Source organism: Cupressus sempervirens, chromosome 5, assembly GCF_028749045.1.
Source record: "Cupressus sempervirens isolate cs-2001-9-10 chromosome 5, ASM2874904v1, whole genome shotgun sequence".
In the NCBI taxonomy this organism is placed as follows: Eukaryota; Viridiplantae; Streptophyta; class Pinopsida; order Cupressales; family Cupressaceae; genus Cupressus; species Cupressus sempervirens.
In genome coordinates, this window is record NC_143122.1 from 576,489,147 (window position 1) to 576,508,286 (window position 19,140).

Below are 19,140 nucleotides of genomic sequence, written 5' to 3' on the forward strand. Positions count from 1 at the left end.
GGGGGATTTGTTGAAGATTACCCCGGTTACTCCTAGAGTAAAGAGTAGGTCTAAGATGATGTCCTTGTGATAGTTTTCATGTACCATATGTGTTTTTAGACATTTATCTAAATTTTGGATCTCATATTGTATAATTACCTTTGACACATTTGATATATATAAAATATTGGATTTGGTTGATGTACTTTTGTATTTGTCTCATTTTCTACTCATGTGATGGATGTTGTATATGGATGTTTCAGCATTTTGTGTTTATGTTTCCATGTGATGTTTCAGTATTAATTTTTATGTGTACTCAATTTTACATTCGTTTTTATATGCTCATGGATCTCTGTCATGTATATTTTTTCTCTCATGATGTAGACTCACATTTTGAAAATGTGATACTTGGATAGATTAGATGTGATGTTTTAGATTAATCTCTTATTTTAATAGGATAAAAAATAGGTGAAGTGAAAGATCAAGAAGATGAAAAGACATGGTTGAGAAGAAAATGAAAGAAAGATGAAAGCAATTAGCTAATATGTCCATGAAGGATGAAGAGAGAGCACTCCCCATATGTAGAAATGCAAGACTAAGCTATAATGAGCCTATGATGCAAAATAGTATGTAAAATGGTTTACTTGCAAGGGATACGAAATATTTTAGCTCTAATTTCATCATTAAGCATTATTAGGGACATTGTAAGATCATACAATCATCACTAATAGTATAACTATGAGGATATGAATATGATTTGTGTCAGATAGAAATGTGGGAAACTAGCCTAAGCATCAAAGACTTGTAAGTCAAGATGACTAATGTGGTTATTTTCCCTAAGTTTACACCTCTATCAAGGCATAAGTGCTAGGATAACCCCTGAGTGTGGTCTTGTGAAAATAGAAAATGATGATATATTGTAAGTCAAAGTGTCAATTAGTAGGACAAGAATGAATTATCTAAACACCTTAGACTATCAAAGTATACCCATAAGAAGAAAGCAAGTAAACATTCCCCATTCCCCTAGTCTTCTAGTGCATGACATCCTCGAAAGACTATTAGAGAGAACACTTAGCAAAGAAATCATCATAAAAAACACACAAAGAAGATAAAGTTCATGATAGCTCAATGATTTTTACTATTTTAAGTGTGTGTGAGACTGTCACATGGCCATTTTTTCAAGATTTTTATCTAATAGGGAGAAATATTGTAGCATCCTAGACTGCAGGTAGACTATGTGAAAAGTGTTGAGAAACACTTGATGTCAAGGGGGTAGTGTTGAGAAACATTGTTTTTTATGAGTTGCTAAAGAAACCCTAATACACAAGGAGACCCTTATAATCTAAGCAATCATGCCCTTGAGATGAGGACAAGAGACAATTACAAGCTAGAAAATGTGTTGTGAGTGAATCAACAAGATTAATAGACATAGGTGTGAGGGTCTCAAGTAGCACCTATTTCCAAGTAATCACCACTTGGCAAGATTTTTTTAGGATTTTTTTTTCTCTTTTTTTTTTTTTTTTTTTTTTTTTGTTTTGTGATACATCAAAGCACCTATTGCCAATTTTTTGCTGAGAAGATCTTTTTTTCAAGACATTTTCTAATTTTTAGGATTTTTTCAAGATTAATAGATATATACAGATAGCTAAGTTGTGATCCTTAAGAATATAATTTCTTCAATGTAGAATGTTGATAGGCTCAACAAATTGTTCCCCTTTAGGAGTAGAAAGTTGATATGCACCAAATCCAAATGCTACTATGACAATGTAAGGACTCAACTAGTTAGGCTTGAATTTCCCTTTTTGCTCTTTATTTTGCTGATTTTTGGGATTTTCTTGAAGCACAAGCTTACCCAATCGAAACTCATGAGGATGAACCTTTTTATTGTAGGTAGTAGATGTTCACTTTTTATATTCCCTCATGTGATCAAAAGAAGCCTTGTGGTGCTCATTGAGGGTTTCTAGCTCTTGTATCCTCATGGCCCTATGGTCTTCATTAATTATCAACCCCAAGTAGGGAGACTCATAGTGAGGGGATCTTGACTTTTAATGGTAAGATAGCCTCAGAACCATAGACTAAAGAAAAAGGTGTAGCCCTTGTAGGAGTATGTATGGGAATCCTATAGGCCCATAGTGCAGGATTGATCTATAGGTACCAATCTTTTCCTAATTTGTAAACTATTATGTTTGGGATTTTGAGCAATATCTTATTAGAGGCCTTGGCTTGGTCATTCTCTTCAGGATAGTAGATTGAGGACTAGTATTGTTTGATCTTGAGTTTCTTACATAGTTATTTTAGGTCCTTGTTTTTTAATTTTCGTCCATTATTATTAATGTTGGAGGATGGGATGCCAAAGTGACAGATAATGTGGTTGAGAATAAATAAGGAAACATGCTTGCCTATAGCAGTAGATAAAGGTATATCTTCTACCCATTTTGTGAAATATTCTATCATTGTGATGATAAACTTGTGACCACTAGATGAACTCAGATGAATCTCTCTTACCAAGTCAAAGGCCCATTACTAAAATGGCCAATATGTAATAGAAGCTATTAGCTCATGTCTAGGAGCATGAATCAAGTTACCATGAAGTTGACATTTCTTACAAGATTTGGCATATTTAATAACATCATCCTACATGGTTGGCCAATAGTATCTCGCCCTAAGTAGTTTTCAAGAAAGTGCAAGGCCATTGGAGTTTGCCCCACAAATGTAGTCATGGACTTTGGCTAATTCCTTTTCAGACTCTTCTAGTTCTATATATCTAAGGAGCATTATGTCTAGACCCTTCCTATCCAAGTCACCAAAGACCAAGGTGTAGTGTGAGGAATTGCAAAGGAGTTGGCATTTTTGGTTTCATGTGAGATCTTCAAGAAAGACTTGATCACATAGATAGGAGAAAATGGTCAAGTAATGTAAGGATTAAAATAGTATAGATTTTTTTTTTTTTGAGGAGTCATATGTGGGATGACATAATTCTTCTACCAGGAATTCAAAATGCAATTCATTTTCTTACAACTGAAGAATAGGTGCTAGAATGGCCATAGCATCTGTAGCCTTGTTTTCTACTCTAGGAATTTGTTGAAAGGTCACAAATGTGAAATAGTTCTGTAGAGCATCAATTAATTTCTTATAGGGTACCAACTTGTGATATTTGATTTGATAATCATTATTTACTTGGTTTATGACAAGCTGAGAATCTCCATAGATGTGCAACTCTGTGATCCTCCATTCTAAAGCCATTTTAGTATTGTTTGTTCAAGTCTCATACTCTATTATATTATTAGTGTAGGGAAATAGGATTTTGTAGGACTTAGGGATCGTGTAACCATGAGGTGTGATAAATAGAATACCTAAACCAACCCCATTCTATGTCTGAGAACCATCAAGGAACATCTTCTAGGATCTTTTAGTGATATACATAATGGAAGGATCAAGAAATTCAATCTACATAGGAGTTGTATATTGCCATGGAAAATCAACAAGTTGATAAGAAATGGATTACCCCTTGATAGCTTTGCATTTGACATACTAGATATCAAATTCAAAGAGAGTCATCATCCATTTAGCTAGATGGTTGATAAGTGTAGCTTTACTCAATAGATATTTAAGGGGATCTATTTTTGTAATGAGATACACTGTGTGAGCCAACATGTAGTGTCTCATCTTTTGGGAGGAAAATACCACTACAAGGCAAGTCTTATCAATGTTATTGTAGTTCATCTCATAAGACACCAAAGTGCAGTTGATTTAATAATTAGCATGCTCTTTTCTAGTTTCATCACTTTGTGCTAAGAGTGCTCCTAGGGAAGAATTCATAGCTAAGATGTATAGAATCAAATATTTTTCTTGGGATATATGGCATTAATAGTAGAGGTCCAGTCAAATACCCTTTGATCTAATCTAGGCTTTGTTGACAATCTTCAATCCAGATAGATGTGTAGCCTTTATGCAATTTCTTATTGAAAGATTGAGCTTTACCAACTCATCCTAATGGATTGCAAATATCCTTGAAGACTTCTTAATTGACTAATATTTCTAGGAGGACGTTTTGTGGTCTCACAACACATACCCCATTCCTCACTAGGAATGGGGACCCCCTACATTTTTTTTTACTCCTAAACTCATATTTTGAGAGTCTAAAGAAAATGTTACAGTCAAAAGAATTAGAAAAACACTAAAAATTAAAAAATTAAAAAAACACAAAAAAAAATTAGACAATTGAAAAACCCCAAAAAATCCAAAATTTGAAAAAGAATGAAACATATATTTAAAAAAAATTTAAAATTTTAAAAAAAATCACGTCACACATAATGTGCACGAATGAGCGAAGAGCAAGCCATGCGCTAGTAGAACCGTGCCAAAGTGTGCCATGTACCTTACTCAGTGAAGGAGGTTATAAAATCCCTTTCACTTCATTTCTTTTTACTCACACATTTCCATCGCTGAGTTTTGTTTCTTTGGCACACTTAAGGTAACACATTAATGCTCGCCTCCTCTACTATTTTTCACATGGGCCCTTTGGCACCATGGTTCTTTGGTGCTCTATGTGCCACATAGTGCCACAGACCCCACCATACACCACTACGTGTCTTCTTCTACACATGCTCACATCGCATCATGTGCTCTTGCTTCCATGGCACTGCACACTTTTGTTTCCAAGGTGCCATGCACTGCTCACATGGTGTCCTGTGCTCTTACTTCTATGGCACTACATGTTGCTCACATGGTGCCACATTCTCTTGTTTCAATGGTGTCGTGCACCACTCACATGGCACTGTGCACTTTTGTTTCCATACTGCCATGCATTGTTCACATAGTATTGCGCACTCTTGCTTCCATGGCACCGTGTGTTGCTCACAGTGGCACTGGATGCCCATGCCCCACTATGGCAATGTGTGCCCTCACCCACTTCGAACCCCAAACTACTCGCGGTGTACCTCTTGTGCCCGTGGTGCACTCACACCCATATTTTTTTATTTCTTTATAAAGATATATATACATAATAAAAAATCAATAAAAATATTTAAAAATATATAATTTTTAAAAAATAAAATAAAATGATGACAAAAAATAAAAAATAAAAAATACCCAAATTATGCATTTTTTTTCCTTTATGCTTATTTCATTTCATAGCTTTTACGTTTTATCTTTAAACTAATAAACATTTTTTTTACAACATGCAAGTGATCAAATGGAGTCCACATCCAAATTAGCACCCAAACTAGTAGTTATCAAATTCCAAGGTGTACCCTCTAAGTCAAGATTCCATGATGACAATGTAGAAATCTAAGATACTATTTAGGGCACACGGATCTAGGAGAATTCCTAAGAATTTGGAAGAAGCCAATGGAGAGATCAGCCTTGGTATCCGTGTTGATTTTTTTTGGATTGGTGAATGCAGTGTCACATCTTATGTCAGTACAATTAGCTGAGCTAATCATGGCCCTATCACAATGTTTTATTCCTAAAGAAAGAGTAGTCAAGAGTGTCACTAGAGAGTTGGTGTTGGATCTAAAACCTAATAACATTGAGAGGGTCTTCCATCTTCCAAGAACAAACCAATTTATTAGACTCTCATATGAAACAACTAAGAGATGGTATAGGGAGCACCAGCAAGAGGAAATTGATATCATACAATCTGCCTACCTCATTGAGAAGCCTCCTCAGGGAAGGATAATGAGAAAGGTAGACATGACTCAGGGATACATGAAGGAGGACATTGGATACTCTATTATTCTCTTGAGAAGATTCATGGGCTTACCTGTAGTAGGCCACCTCATAACTCTCATGGTCAACTTCATTGAGACCATCAAACAAGAAAAAATACCACTAGACTGGGCCACCACACTAAGTGGAAACTTGTGTGAGCAATTGAGGATGGTGAAGGACAAGAATTTTTACATGACTTCTTACATGGTATACCTACTTGTAGCAAGGGTGAAAAACTACCCTAGTTTGTATAGGAGAGGTAGTATGCAAGACCCCAATGCCTAGCCATATATAGTCCATCCTTAGTTGGTGAAGAAGAAACTCTCAGCACAAAGCAAAGAGTATAGAATCATGAATGGTGCATTCATCTTTGTGATCATTTGATTCATTGAGGGAGACCATGGGAATAGGTTATCTGATGAAGCCAAAGCATAGATTATAGCTCTCAAAGCCTACTTCATCTAGTTCAAGATGTTCACATATCTTTGAGTAGTTGGTTGCTCCATCAATCCTAAGAAACTCCCAAGATACCGAAGTGACAAACTAATGATGTTGGAGATTTCCCAGCAAATTGAGTCAGCCTATGAGAAGATAAAGAGACAAAAAAGACCTTGTTAGGCATGGCCATTGGTCATTGGACCATATCAGGTGAAGTGGAAGCAAGACATTCTATCCTTCAAGTGGGAGTGGGAGAATTATCCCATGGAAGAATACAACTCTCCCCAGCCCAATTTTGACAATGTTGAGAGAGTGGAGAGTCTGGCAAGAAAAGACTTTCACCATGAGGATGTCGTTGAAGATCACTGGATGAATGCAAAAAATAAATATGATGTTTTCATTAGGGACTATTGTAGGATGACTTTTTATCTAGTAGAAAAGGCTCTCTATTTGAACACCTCGGAGGAAATAAAGCAATAGGATTCTAAAGAGTTACTGGACCCCTTATTCAATGCTGACAAAATTGGTGAAAGACCCATTATGAATGCTAAAGTTGATAAGGAAGAGGCCAATGATATTAATCATTGGGGAAGGCATGTCATCAGAATGATGAAGGATTGGATCAAGAAACCTTTTCCACTTGATCTAATTCATGATACAGTGATCTTCCATGCACATGCCCATCCAAAAAGAGGTAGAGGGAAGAAAGTAACAATTCCTACCTTCATAATCTAGTCTCCTAATAGGCCAAAGATAGTATAATATCTTGATCACCCAATTAGATATTGTTAACCTCCTAAAAGGAAGGGAAAGAACAAAATAAAGAGAACCTCCCCTCAAAGGATTTAGATAGAACAAGCCAAAAAAAAGGTGCCTCCCCTATAGCAAGAATAGAGTGCACAAGGGTTTGATGATACTAGAGCTATTCAAGTCTAGGATGAACCTTAGTTGCCTTCTATTGTTTCTAGCCAACGAGAAGAGGGAGAAAATCCACAAGCCTCCATTCCTTCTACACAAGAAGAGCCATCTTCTCCTTATGTCCCAAAGAAACATAAGAAGAGGATTAAGATTTAGATGAAGAAAAGGAAAAGGATCAATAGAAGCTTAATGCCTTATCTATCTATCCCTAAAACCATTCTAGAGGGAGATGAAGAGGAAGAAGAAATAGAATTAGAAGAGGAAGAGGAAAAAGTGCCCCTACAAGGAAGAACTCGGCTAGCTAGAGCCATAGAGTTGCAAAGGAGAAAGAGTGCCATGGGTACCCCACCATCCACTCAAGCAGAACCCATAGAACTCTCTTCTTTAGAGCATGAAGTATAGCAATGGATGGATGAGAAAAGTGAAGATGGTGATGATTTTTTCTCAATGTCAAATTTTTATTTCATGCCTATAGGTACAAAATTGATTGGGGATAAGATCAAAAACACCTCTATAGGTGAATCTTAATAAGACTAGACACAAATTCTGCCAAATACACAGGGTCCTAAACTTACTCCTCCATCTCCACCACAAATTATGGTGGTAAATAGTGGCTTGATGACTCCTCCACCTTAGAGTTCAAAAGAAGAGTGAGTTCAAAAGGAACTATTACATAGGGAGAGACTAGAACAAATGACAATTGGTGAAGTGTCAGAAGGAAAAATGGTGGAATATTCCTAGCCACCTTCCCAGACATAGAGGTACAAGCTATGGGATCCACAAAGACTAAGGATACAGAAGAAGAGCCCTCCAAACAAGATACAACTCCTAGTAGGAGTGACAAAGGGAAGGAGGTTGCAGAACATACTCCTTCATAATCAAGAGCTAGGTCCTTAGCAGGATGCATCCCTAGATGGATTCGAAAGGAAATAACGAGGAGTACTAAGTGTCAATTTTGTGCTTCAGAGGATGAAATTTGTGAGATTGTAGAGATCTTGAACAAACCTAAGTCCCCATCACATGAGGAAGTGTCATTGGTAGTTGTCACTAGCACAAGGAACCAAGAACTATTTGCATAAGTGGCTCTCCCTCCTAAAGGCACAGATGTGAAAGGCATTAGCCTTGAAGATTATGAATTAAGGAATGTTATGTTGGGGAAGCTTATATGGGATTCAACCCAACAAATGATGACTATGGGAGTAAAAGAGGTCCTCAAGTACATGGAACAAGAGGAGGCCAAAGTCCATGCACTTCAAAGGTAGGTTGAGATCCTAAAGGGATATCTAGCTGAACTAGTTGGTCTTCTAGATCTTGAACAACCCGAGCAGACCTTGAACATTGTAACTAGAGAAGGGGGAGGTGTACAACTTGATGCATTTTTAAAGGCTTACCAAGAATGGCGAGAAAGTTTTGAGGAGAAAGGTGTACAACCATCATAGAGAATTTGAAGTTACTACATACTATGTAGGAGAACGTGAATAAGATTGTAGCAATTTTGAAGTAGGACTTCGGTATCATGGATGAGGTATGAGCCTAAAGTAAGGATTTGCAAACTCTACAAGCCATAAAGGGCCAAATATATTGGGTTTTGATTGATTTATATACCAAAGAAGAATTGGATATGATTGATGATTGGATAGAGAAGATAGTGGATAGCAATAAGTTAATGGGAACATTACATGAGGAGATTCATCAGCTCAAGGACCAAGCCCAAGAGTGAATTTTGCAAGCAAAGAGACATTAGAGTGATGCATGCTTGGATATTTTTTAAGATGAGGAACAAGAAAAGTGGTTACCTATAGAGATAGTAGTGGAGAATTTTAGTAATATTTTTGTGGAGATTTTTTATGATGAGGACATCCAACAAGCCTATAGGACTAAAGAAGCATTCTTAGAATTTGATACCAAACCCAGGGATTTTGTTGATACTCAAATTGTGGTAGACAATTATAGACAAAAGGTAAAAGATAAATATGAGGCTTTAGATATTCTTGATGTGGCTAAAATTGCTGAGATGATAGAGAAATTCAAGGACAAACATCCAAACATAGCTTTGGGATGAAGAAGAACAAAACCCAAATGCCACAATTTCAATTTTGACACTCAATAAAATTTTAAGATTTTGACCCTATCAAGGTCCGTAGCTCCACAACTCTGTAGGTGTGTAGGTCTATAGGTACATAGGTTTGTAGCTTTATAATTCAGAGGTCTACCTATAGTTAACTACTTGTTCCAAAAATAGCACTTTCCTTGCATTGGAAACACATTTTGAAGGCAATTTAACTTCAACACATGCCTAGTAAAGGACCAGCTTCTATTTTTGCCACTTCCTAACACTCCTACTTTGACTAAAGGTTTCCTCCTATTTCTTCTCTCATATTTTCTTTTTTTTTGACATGTAAAGGGCTCATGCATCCAATTAATGAATAAAAAATGGATGAAGTCCTACTTAGCACCATTTTTATAGTTAGTTGTATATAATTAGTTTGTTTTATTAAGTTAAAAGCATATTATTGCATGAAGATATATCTCACTCTCAACACAAATTGAGGAGACAATTTCTTAGAAATATTGGATTGTAATATGTATTCAGGACCATCATTATTATGCAATAAAATTATGCTTTTGATGCTCGCATTTGGAGTGTAGTGATTCTTGCCTAAATGTGTCATTGTTTTTTGAATTTTTTTCATGGAATTGTGATTGAGCCAAAGGTTTATTGCATTATTTCTAGTTGTACAATCCTTAGTTCTAGTGTTTGCTATAGATTTATGAATTCTGCTGGCATATCTAGCTTGAGAATAGATCATAAAATTGTGCTTGCATAACTTTTCATCTCCCATGAGCACACTTTAGGTGGCCTTGTGATTTGATGAAAGGTGAAATATAATACGATTTTTAAAGTTTCTCATCAATGATTGCATCAGTGGATTCTAGGAAGCATTGCTCCTTATTTCATTAGTTTCCTGCCAATTTCTTTCAAATTTTAACTCACAACATATTGTTTTTTGTAGTTTATGTCCATTAGGATTTTAATTTCATGTTATTTCAATTCCATGTTATTTTCTTTTAGTTTCATTATTTTCTTTGCTAACCCCTTGTTAGAATAGGAACTCATTTTAGTTGCATTGTTAGATTACACTCATTAAAAAATAGAAAATACAAAAACATTTATCTTTTGTGTGTTATTTTGAGACAACAAACAAATTTTACTTCATTCTGAGAATAAAACAAACCAGCAAAGGCCTCCTCATGAACAATCACATTTATCTTCAACTAAGTAGATTTTGGTATGTCACAAGACAAATATAAAACCTTGGAGTTGATCCAAAATATTAGCTTTTCAAGAGAGGAATTTCATGAAGGATTCTTGTCATTGGCCTCATGTAGAATGACTACCCAAAAAAAGTGGTGCTAGAAGGAGGGCCATTTAGATTCCCAGAAAGGAAGAAAATTTGTCAAAGTTTTGGAATTTTTTCACTTCTACAAAAATCTGCGCTTCACACAAGTTCAAAAAAAATTGAGTTTTTTGAGAAATTTAGGTCTGCAGCTCCATAGCTTTGTAGGTACATAGGTCCATAGATCCACAGGTATGCAGGTCCACAAATCCACAACTTTGTAGGTGCATAGGTGTGCAAAACTCTATAGTGCACAAAATTTAGAGAGGTGAGAAAGTGTACTTCTATAGAGGTGCACTTTTTCCAAAATTGATGCAAACTAGAGGATATTGATCCAAAATCCCTATTCTAGCTAGAATTAAGGTCTATGCCAAGTGCACATGAGTTTCTCTAGCTTACCCACTTCTACAAACCATGTAGTGACAAGGGAACATCTCGAATTCAACCACTTCCATTTGAACTTTCATTATCTTCTTCAACTCTACCTCCACTCCAACCACCTGGTGGACCACCACATATTCCAATATCTACTCATTAGAAACCACCATTAGGTCTACCAAACCCTCCAATGGCCTTTTTTGTAAATGTCGTAGACTCACCAATAAACTTGAGAGGTGCACTCCATGACCTCCCTAAAAATCCTGAGAAGTTTTGCCCGAGATTCATCTATGGTGAAACATGAACTACTGAAGATCATGTCAAGGTATTCAAGGAAATTTGCAACTATAAGTAGGTTGCTAATAAGGATGTGGTCCTTCATTTATTCCCCTACTCTTTGGTGGAAATTTCCTTCAATTGGTATGTCAATTTTCCACTTGGATATATTGGAGATTGGGACACATTCAAAAAATTATTCTTGGAACAATTCAAAACATTCATCAACATAGTTGTGATACATCAACAATTCATATCTATCAAAAGGACCCAACTAAGATAGTTTCATGCTTCAACCATCATTTTCATATGGCATACCACAAGCTAGAAACACCATACACTATACCAGTTGGAGCTATTATTTAGATTTATCTAAATGTTATTGATGCCCTTATAGCAATCTTTCTAAGAAGACTTCCTCTAGCCAATATTGATACATTAGACAAGGTCTTTGTAGAAGTGATCATGTTCATGAAGCAAGCCAATCCTAATGGAGGAAGTATGATGATTCCAATGTAAGCAGTCACTACAATACCAACATACCTTGTGGGAGCACCCACGGTGCCTAGCTATTTCATACCTATGAATCTAGTTCCATTATAGTAGGCACCTACTCTACAAAATCATGTGATAACATATCCAGGGTATGAGTCTCCAAAAATAGCTTTCTTTGAACAGAAAGCAATAATTCCCATGGAAATAGACAATAACCTTGTTCCAGAAGTTGGTCAAATGAAGAGGACTATGTCAAAAATGAACAATTAATTGACACATCTTAGATTGTTACAAGGACAAAATAAAAACTTCCAAAGAAACAATATTGGCTTGTACAACAACAATTTTGGTTAGAATTGCAATAGGAACTTCAACAGGAACAATAACAACAACAATGTAGGAAACAACAGTAGAGGAAATAACTTCAATCCTCCTGATCACAACAATGGCTTCTAGAGGTACAACTGACAATGGAACACTCAACCAAATAATGGAAGCATTCTTTTTGACAACAACAATAATAATGTTCATTATGCAGATATCAATCAGTATTATGATAACCAAAATTCACCTAGTAATGATAGTTTGTACTATAATGGCAATCAAGAGATGACTCAAAGCTCACAAGTAAATGACAATGCTCCTCTTGTGCAATTTAATGCTATGTTACTAGAATCCTATGATTCTACATAGAATGTACAAGTAGAACAACCAACAAGTGAGGAATTCTCATTCCCATTTAGCCAAGAACCATACTTTCAACATGATGAGATGTTTTCCTTTCATAATGACAATTGGAATACATACAACCTCAGAAATAGAAAGGATCCCTTGATGGATGGAATTCCTTGAGCTTTACAACCAACTCCACCTGATCAAAGAGCAAGAAACAATCTTCCACCAGTAAGACCAGTGTATGGAAGACAACAGAATCAGAATAAAGTGAATGTACCAACAATACATAAGAATCCTTCTTGGTCCACTAAAAAGTACAATGTGGTAGAGGATTTGAAAAGGAATAAGGCCAATATGTCCATGTTTGACATGTTAAAGAATTCTCCAAAACAATTAGAAGCTCTTATGAAGACATGAGATTATACAAAGGTTTCTCACTATACAAATGTTATTCCTCAAAAGATGGTATCTCAACAAGTGAATGCAACAGAAGTGATGCCCACTATGTTCAAAGACAAATTTGAGGTACCCCCATTTTTGCTTAGCATTAGGATATATGGGAAGAATATCCACAATTTCCTCATTGATTTAGAGCTTCATGTAACATAATGCCATTATCAATAGCTCAAAGGCTACGAGTTAGTCCTCAACCCTCTAATCAAGTGGTGATAAAGTTAGATAAAACAGAGCTAAAATTCATTGGCGTATTGAAAGATGTGTGGAAAATTGACCCTCAGATTTAGGATGTTATTGACATACATGTAGTCAATATCCTAAAAACATATGGGTTACTTCTAAGTAGAGAATGGACAAAATGTCTAAGAGGATGGTTTTCTACAGACTTTACTCAATTGTGGTTGCCATGGAAAGAAATGAACAATCAAATCAAGATAGATGTTGAGCCCAAATTGAAAATGATGATTACAGATTATAATACCCTAAATGAGATACCATTCTTATAATCAGATTTGTGTTCATATAAAGTGATGGTATTGGATATGGTTCCAACAAATACATCTCAAGATCAAAATGAAGAACCCAAGTGCTAGTACCCAAAAGTGAAACCATGACATAGTATGGTGACTAATTTACAATGTTTAGGAGAGGAAGTTGGTCCCAACATCCTCCTCCTTCTAGGATTTTATCAGTTACACAAAGTTAGTCACTCTGAGTTTGAATGCTTGTCATGCCAAGAAGTAGTAGTGAAGGTACTGACACACATAATTGAAAACAAGGATAAAAGGACCTCAACAGTTGAATTCACAAAAAGCCAAAATTAGGTGAACTCATCCAACCTTATTGAAAAGATCAAAGAGGAAAGCAAAGATCTGAATATGTCATATAGTGATACCTCTTTAGATGGTGGAGCTTTTTCTTCTCCACCTCCTAGGATGATTAAAATTCAAAGGAGAAGATGATATGTGAAAGGTAAAGGATGGACTTGAGTAGTCATTCATCCTGAACATAAAGTTAAGGAAATCAAGGAATTGATAGGGGAATTCCAAGATAAACAAGAAAAACATACACTTCCTTTATCCATAGATTATGAAGGGGAATCATCAAGTCCTACATAGGGAAAGTTACAATGGATTCCTAAGAAATAGTCATTCAAGGCTCAAGTGAAAAAGAAGTTAAGGATGAATAAGCATAAAGTTAGAAAACCCAAGGAAAATGCAATTTGGACACTCTTCTTTGATGGTTCTAGGTGCAAGATGGGAGCCAATGTAGGTATTGAATTCGTCAACCCAAAAGGTAGGCCTTTCTATGCCACATATCAATTATAGTTTAGATGTACTAACAATGCTACAGAATACAAGGCATTAATTTGATGACTTCTCTTTGCACTAAAGAAAGGATTCATAGCTCTCATAATTGAAGGAGACTCTCAATTGGTTATACGATAAGTAAAATCCATATACTCTTGCAACAATAAAAGATTACTTGCTTACAAAAAAAGGGTATGGGATATAATGGATGAATTTGAAGCTTTAAACATCAAATCTATTCCAAGAAGAAAGAACATGGTAGCAGATGCTCATGCCATTTTAGCAAGTGATTTACAACTAGTTGAAAGAACCAAGTTGAAAAGATTTTCAGTGGAATTGGTTGTAGTTCTATCCATTCTTGATAATATCACAAACTTTCATGTCTTTCAAGATAATCAACATATACTTGAGTTTATCATGTGCAGTCACCATTTTGAAGGACAAGAAATTGATGATACACCAGATGACAAACCTGAAGATGATTAGCTTGAGGATGAATATGGGATTCTTCATCTAAAAACCAACAGTATTCTAAAAGGAATGGTTGAACTAGAATGCATCTTTGATCGTGATGAATTAGCACTCAATAGAAGGGTAACCCAAGAAAAGGGAATTGAAGAATGTGACTCATGCAATTTGGGTACTGATGAAGAACCAAGAATGGTATAGATAGGAAAAGTGTGGAACTCATAGGAAAGGAAAGACATGCTCAAATTACTCAACGAATATAAGGATGTCATTGCTTGGAGATATGAAGAGCTGAAGACTTATGATTCTAAGATTATCACACATGAAATCCCGCTAAAACCAGATGCCAAACCATCTGACAAAGAAAAAGACTAGTAAATCCTATCATTGAACCACTGATCATGAAAGAAGTGAAGAATTTTTTGGATGCAAAGATCATATTTCCCATTCATCATTCTACATGGGTGGCTAACTTGGTTCCCATGCAAAAAAAGACAAGAGAGATTCATCTTTGTGTTGATTTTTGTAACTTGAACTTGGCATCTCAAAGGGAGAATTATCCTCTACCCTCACTTGATGAGGTCTTGCAAATTGTAAATGGTTCAAAAATGATGTCTTTCCTAGATGGATATTTAGGATATAATTAGGTGATGGTTGATGAAGAAGATAGGCTAAAAATAGCCCTCACAACAAAGTGGGGGACTTTTTCCTATAGAAGAATGCCCTTTGGATTGATTAATGTGGGAGCTACATTTCAATGAGCGATGGATGAAGCTTTCAAAGGATTGATTAATAGATGTATAGTCATCTACATAGATGACTTGACTCTCTTTTTGAAAGATCAAAGTAGCCACATTGCTGATCTAAAATAGGTATTCAATAGATGTCATAAATATGGCATATCTCTCAATCCCAAGAAAGGTTCATTTGGCATTACTAAAGGAAAGCTCCTGCGACATGTTATTTTTGATGTTAGAATCTCCATCAATCCAGATAGAGTTGAAGCTATTATGAAATTAGCACCTCCACATAATCAAAAGGAATTGAAGTCTTTCTTTGAGAAGATAAATTTTGTGCAAAAATTCATAAGTGGATTTGTAGAGATAGTCTGTCCCCTTAATGATTTACTCAAAAATGGAGCTAAGATAGAATGGGTGCCTGAGATAAAGAAGTCATTTGAAGATATCAAGGTTTCCATTTCTACAACCCCAGTTTTGGTGAGTCTTGATTATGAGTTGCCTTTTAATATCCATTCCTTTGCTTTAGAACATGCTTGTGTAGGGATCTTGACATAGAAAAAGGAAAAGGAAGATGAAAGACCAATTTCTTTTATGAGTTTCCCTCTAAAGAATGCAGAGTTGAATTATTCAAACCTTGATAAATAATCATTTACATTAATCAAGGTAGTAAAGAAGTTCTGTCACTACATACTAAGAAGTAAGGTGTATGCAATTGTACCTGATCCAGCAGTAAAGATGCTCTTGATGCATAATGAACTTGGTGAAAGAAGAGGAAAGTGGATGGCCATACTTCAAGAATTCAATCTATAAGATTAGTCAGATGTCAAGGGTTGTCAAAGATGATAGCTAATAACTAGGATGGAAATGAAAAGGAATTCAAGTTTGATGATGAAACAAATGAGGATGATCAGAAAAAGATGGTTTTGTCACAAGTTGATATTAATCAAGGTGTGGTGACAAATGTTTGGTATCAAGACATTTTTTATTATCTCCTACAAGACTAGTGTCCCAAATGAATGAATAGTTCACAACATAGGGGACTTAAGATGAACTGTGAGTCCTACATGTTACACAGTAACAAGTTATATAAAAGGAACTACAAAGGGATCTATCTCAAATGCTTAGGATGGAAAGAAGCTAAGGAAGTCTTGGAACATTTCCATGACAAGTATGGCATAGGACATGGTTCAAAAAAATCAATGGCTCACATGATTTTAAGATTATTTTTTTCCCTCAATATTCAAAGACACTTTTGAACATGTTCATTCTTGCCATATATGTCAAACCAATGCTAATAAAGGGAGGCACTCGGTAATGCCATTACAATCGGTATATGAGGTGTGTCACTTTACAAAGTGGGGGCTAGATTTTATTGGTCTAGTCAATCCACCATTATCAATTGGGCATGCATTCATTCTCACAGCTATGGATTATTGTACATGATGGATGGAGGTAGAAACATTCAGAAATTGTACTGCTAAGGTGGTAATAAACTTTTTGGAAGAACACATAATTACCAGATTTGGAATGCCATTCACTCTTGTGTGCAATAATGGGTTTGCATTTGCATCCATATTCTTGACCCAATGGGCATTTGAAAATAAATTCATCATCAAGTTCTCTTCAAATTATTACCCGCAAGGAAATGGGGTAGTAGAATCTATAAATAAGAACTTGATCATAGTAATAAGATGATTGTTGAAGGAGAATCCTAGGGATTGGCATATGCAACTCAAATATGCCCTATGGACAAATTGAGTAAGAGTCAAAAATGCTTTGGAGACTTCTCCATATTTGATTGTCTACGAAAAAGAACTAGTGTTCCCACTTAATCTCAGAATTACTATTTTGAAATTCATGAGTGGATACATTGAAGATGCTAACAGAGTACAAATTAGATTGATGAATCTTTTAGAGATGAATGAGAAATAGACAGTTGCATTGGAGCACATGGCTAAACATCAAGCTATTGTGAAAAGATGGTTTGACATGAGAGCCATGACTAAATCATTTAGGATTTCTGACCTTGTTCTACTCTGGGATAAGGTGAAAGAAAAGTCGAGAAGCCATATCAAGTTTCAATGCTTGTGGATAGGCCCTTATCAGTTTGCCAAAATTCTTAGAGAAAACACTTTTAGGCTAATCTCCTTATGGGGGAATTTTGTCCCTTGCTCATAACTGAGAAATTTTTGAAGCATTATTTCAAAGCCTAAAAGACAAAAAAAAAATAGTTAGATTTCATTTCTGCATTAAGCTTAGATTTGTATTCCTGCAAGTGTGTTTTCTTTCATGTTGCATGTTTGCATTCAATCGTTTGTTTGCTTTCAAAGTTGTGTCAGTCCTGGGGGGTAAGGTGTACTTTAGATTTTCTCTCAAGATTTTACTAACCACTCTTTGGTTCTGATTTTAGGAAGACGTATTTCTTTGTCAAAAAATTTGGATGATTGTGTGTCTTATACCAACCAAGAAACAGACATTCCTTGTGGAAATAGGGAACTTTCAGTCTTGAAATCAAAAGTATAGACCAACAAGTTTTCAACACTTTGCAAATTTAAAAATTTGATGGTTTTAGGTACTATTGAATTAAAGTCAAAGATGATGAGGGATTATCCAAACTTCTAATGGTTCAAAAAAGAGAGGTCTCCTCAAATGGTTGCCAAGATCATTGTTTTGTGTCAGAGTTTCTAAAAAGTTCTAAAACAGGAATGCAAGGGATGTTTACAAGAGATCAAACCCAAGAAATGACATCGATGTCCTAACTACATAGTCTAAGTGTAGTCAGGATATAGAAGATTTTTTTTTTTTAAAAGAAAAAAAAAAGAAGAAGAGAAAATATGGTATTAACGATGAAGGATTATAAAGATCTGAGATGGCAAAAAGATATGTTTCCAAAAGTAGAGTATCTTGTATCCAAAATATTGCTTCACCAAAACCACATGGAGTGATTATTCAAAATTTCCAAAAAGTTAAAAGAACGTGGCATCCTACCAAGAGCCCTCAAACTAATTCTCTCATCTGGTCAAGAAAATGATTGATGAATAGCCTTCATGGAGATTTTGAATGAATGAGCTAGGAGAAGTGGAAGATTGTTTCCAAATTGTCAAAAAACTTTGATAGACTACATCTTGAGATATCAAATGGAATGCATACATAAATCACACACTAAGCTTGAAGGTTTCATATTTTGAGATTTTGATTGTAAATTCATCTGAAAGACACTCGAGGTGTTCGAAGTTTGGTTGGTGTTTGATACACATTGGAAGAAAGTTTGTTGATGGAGAAATGCCTTGGTCATTTCTTCCTTTTTTCGAGACTATTTGTTGTGGTCTCACAACACATGCCCCATTCCTCACTAGGAATGGGGAACCCCCTACATTTTTTTCTAACTCCCAAACTCAAAATTCAAGAACCGAGAGAAAATGTTAGAGCCAAAAGAATTAGAAAAACACAAAAAAAATAAAAAATAGAAAAACATAAAAAATTTGAAAATTGAAAAACCCAAGAAATCAAAAATTTGAAAAAGAACGAAAATATATATATATATATAAATTATAAAATTTCAAAAAAATTGCATCACACATAACACGCACATGTGGGCGAAGAGCACGTCGTGCACTGATGTGACCACACTGAAGCACGACACGCACCCTACCCAGTGGAGGGGGTTATAAAACCCCCCTCCCTTCATTTCTTTGTACTCACACATTTCCATCACCGAGTTTTGTTTCTTTGGTGTGCTTAAGGTAACACATTAATGCCTGCTTCCTCTACTATTTTGCATGTGGGCCCTTTGGCATTGCAATGCTTTGGCACTCTGTGCACCACACAGCCCCATGTGCCCCACCATACACCACTATGTACCTTCTTCTACACCTACTCACATGGTGTTTTGCGCTC